A 4,770-nucleotide genomic window follows, 5' to 3' on the forward strand; every position below is an offset into this window, starting at 1 on the left:
TGTGTGTGTGTGCGTGTGTGTGTGTGGATATGATTTTCACCTGCATATGGGACGAAAGAATACGTACGAGGCTTGAAAAACAGGAAGTACTAGTGTCGATTTGCGGTGCTCCAGCGTGGTCACAGACACATGACTGAAAGAAGTAAAAGATAGATAGATAGATAGATAGATAGATAGATAGATACATACATACATACTACAGCTTCTCTGTCCAGATTGCAAATTCAAGTTTATACCCGTAATTATTGGGGCACTGGGATATGTAACACATACCACTCTTGAGAAATTAGGCTTCTCAAAACCAGAATGGGGAAAGCTAATTCGAAGACTACAGATCTAATCCATCACTGGAACTGTAAAAATCTCTAAAACTTTCCTGAAGTCTATCATTTGAATATATATGAGCATATCTAAATATGCAACTATATGGATGAGAATACATACATAAAACATACAAATCTGCACATACATACATACATACATACATACATACATACATACATACTAAAAATACCCTGTTGTTGATGTCGAAATTCCAATGAAGGAGCCTTGGATCTAGGTTAGAAACCGGTTCTTTCTCTATTGGCAAGAAAGCTTGAAATAAACTGAATAATGACATTCACATATGTGTGTATGTTTGTGTGTGTATATATTTATCTATGTACTTATGCATTTATATATTTATGTATGTGTATGGATGGATGGATGGATGGATGGATGGATGGATGGATGGATGGATGGATGGATAGACGGGCGGATGGGCATCGATATGCTAATACAATAATTTACTCTCCGAAACATAGATACAACCGGTTATCTAACACAAATACACAAATCATGATTATATATACATACACACACACACGTGCAGGCACTCACAGACGTATACACACATGTGAATGTCTGTTGTGCGTGACGTTATATAAAAGTTACATAAACTGTTCTCGATCAATTTACTGCTATCATTGTCGAAGAACTTGAGCAGGAAATATATTGGTTAACAGTAGATGGGCGGCAAGAATAATCCATTTATGAAATTCTTTAAAATACTCCAGATATCGTGGAGAGTGAATTGAGCGAATATTCTAAATGTTATGGTTGTATATCTCGTATGACGAACTCATAACATAAAATTGGTAATAAAACAATATGTCGAACCTTAATACTATGGCGGCATTTTACTTTTGTGGAGTAAACAGCACATATGCTTTCACAACAACGTACAAAAATTTATAAGGTAATGTCTGTATGTGTATATATGTTGCGAAGTCGAACTCGAGTGAAATTTAAACGTTATTACAATGATCGATAATGATAATAATAATAATAATAATAATAATAATAAATGCCCGGATGCAGTACCAGGCAGTGGCTCTCATGGCTTCTGATCTTAATTGATTGGAAGTGTTATCAAGTACATTGTTTTGTCTTGGTATAAAAGATGGGCTACAGCAAATATTCTGCCCCATACCACAGATTTGCTTGTCAATTGTTTGACCTTAACCAGTTGAGCATGTCCCTTGGTGGCTGACGATATGTGCATCTCTGATCACGAACAGAAGTAGTGGGGGAGCATCATAGCCATGTGTTGAGAGGAATTCTTTGGGGTTTGAATAATTCACCTTTGAAAACGTGGGTGTTTTGTTCAACATCCTTAAAGAAACCTTATTCAGGGACCTTTTGAACAGGATGGGCTACTCAACCTGCAGAAAAATCTAACTGGGCCCCACCTGCGAGGTCATGCGCTGTTTATCTTGATATGAGATCACTATGTTGCACACACATGGTTGTGATGCATGTGCCTGGTGTATCCTTATCAGACAGGTAGTCATGATGGGTATACTGGGCTTCGTATATTTGTACCCCAGTGTCACTTTGATGGCATGCACTGCTCTCTCACTCAATAATAATAATAATAATAATAATAATAATAATAATAATAATAATAATACTTTCTACTATAGTCACAAGGCTTGAAATTTTGGGGGAGTGGGGTAGTCGATTACATCGACCCAATATGTAACTGGTACGTATTTCCTCGATCCCGAATGGACGACTGGCAAGGTCGACCTCGACTGAATAATCGATAATTATAACAAAAACAACAGCTACAACAACAATCACAAGAACAACAACAATCTTTTCTGCTATAGGCACAAGGCCTGAAATTTGGGGGAGGAGTAAGTGTGTTACATCGAACCCAGTACGTACAACTCTCTAATGCACGGACTCTGGATGATTTCATGCAGGTCTGTTTCGTCGCCCTGCATGCATCTCAGGCAGGTTTGGCTGTTGGCACGTCCATGCTTGAAGTGCTCGTCTCGAACAGGCAATACTCTCCTGTAGCACTACCAAGCTAAAGATTTTTGAAAATTGTCCGTGATCTACAACTCGACAGCGCCCCCGAATGAATCCTAGACCATCGTCTCTCATAATCTCAGCTAGCCCTCTAGAGAAATCATGGGTTGTTTTCCTGCTAACAGTTTTGTCCAACTGGTACAATGCAGTGAGCGTCTGTCAACATTCTAGATGCCAAGCGCCCAATCTTGGTTTATGTTCGACCCATGTCTGCAGCTCCGTCAATGAGATGAGTTGCGGATAACCTCTTCTTCTTTTGGTACAAAGCCTGAAATTTAAGGGCAGGGGGTTTGTCGATTACATCTACCTCAGTGCTCGACTGGTACTTATTTTTATCGACCCCGAAAGGATGGATAGCAAAGTCGACCTCGGCGGCATTTGAACACAAAACAAATAAGGACGGACCAAATGCCGCGATGAATTTTGCCCGGTGCATTATAATAATATAAGTTTCAAATTTTGAGGCAAGGCCAGCAATTTGGTGGAAAAGGGACAAAGTTAGTATTAGGACCCCCAGTACTTGACTGGTACTTTATTTTATCAATCTAGATAGAATGATAGGGAAAAAAAAATGTCGACCACAGTAAGATTTGAAACCAGAACGTATAGACCGTTCGTTCGATGCTCTAACGATTCTGTAAACTCGCCGCCTTAACAACAACAGCAATAACAACAACAACAACAGCAACAACTTGATCACTCGCATTATATAGCCACTTTAACGAGACGTTGAACGTAAGTATTGAATACACATCTGATGTTTCAGATATATGTATATTTTCGTTTTCTATTGAATAGAGAATAGCGTGCCACCGCCGCCGCCATCGTCACCGCCACCACTATCACCACCACCATTGAGAACCATGACTACCACCGCTACTACCATCACCATCACCATCACCATCACCATCACGACGAAGACGAGCACGTCGACCACCGCCACTACCATAAACGCCACCACAACCACATTACTATCGCCATTACTACCACCACCACTACAACCACTATCACCACAACCCACACCTCCCGCCGCCACCACCACAACCCACCACCACCACCACCACAACCCACCACCAACAACAACAATAACAGAAAAAAACAACTGTACCACTACCACCGCCACAACTATTAACACCACCACCACTACAACCACTATCATCGCAACCCACACCGCCGCCGCCACCAACATCAAAAACAGTGATACCACCACCGCCACTGCTACCATTGCACCACCACCAACAACAACAACCTCAACAATAATTAAAAAAAACAACAACCGTACCACTACGACCGCCATTACAATCAACTCCACCACCTGAACTACCAGCACCACCACAACTACCACCGCCACTACCACCACCACCACCATCACCACCGACATTAATAAGTAACTACAAATACAACATCTACGACCACACCTTCTCCACCAAAACCACCGGCAGAGTACATAAACTGAAAACGTTTGCGCTCATTTATCGTCTGCTTGTGCTAACATGGCGGCGACGTGTTAAGTTGAATGTGTGTATTCAAATGGACGTTTGTTAAATACGGTATGTTTGGTAAGTAATTGAGGTTACGATATGAATGAAATGTTTCGTTTTTCACTTGATCAAAAAAAGCAAGACTATAACCTAAACTATTTATTCATTTTCTTGCTGTTGCTGTGCTTTATTTTCTGTTTGTGTTTTCGTATCTGTCTGTGTCCTTTCTAAGTATGAAATATGCGGATTTTTTTAAAAGGTAATTTTAAGGAAGGGAACGTTATGCAGTTTCCTCACACACTCATATACATCACCCGCAGACACGCAGACGCCTTTATATATACATATATGTATGTATGAATGTATGTATGTATGTATGTATGTATGTATGTATGCATGCATGCATGCATGCATGTATGTATGTATGTATGTGTTTGTGTGTATGTATGGATGGATTTATATGCATGCATAGATGCATGTATATAAATATATATAAGTATGTATGTTTGCGTATATATATATATATATATACAAATACGTACATATATATATGTGTGTGTATGAATTATGTGTGCATATATATATCATGTATGACACATGTGTATATAAATATATGTATTAGAGTAAGAGAGAGAAAGAGAGGGATTGAAAGAGAGAGAGAGAGAGAGAGAGAGAGAAAGAGAGAGAGGGCGAGTGAGGGGAGGATTGAGAATAAGAGAAAGAGAGCCGGCTTGACAGACGGACTAGTGAGAGAGATGGATGTATATACACTTGAGTGCAAACAGGAGTAAAAGAGAGAAAAAGAAATAGGAGTACTTACTAGAACCAGAATGAAATATTTCATTGGAATATGAAACTTCAGAAATCGCTAACCATCAAATGGGAACACACACACACACACACACATACACACACACACACACACACACAC

The sequence above is a fragment of the Octopus bimaculoides genome, chromosome 28 (assembly GCF_001194135.2).
Source record: "Octopus bimaculoides isolate UCB-OBI-ISO-001 chromosome 28, ASM119413v2, whole genome shotgun sequence".
Lineage (NCBI taxonomy): Eukaryota > Metazoa > Mollusca > Cephalopoda > Octopoda > Octopodidae > Octopus > Octopus bimaculoides.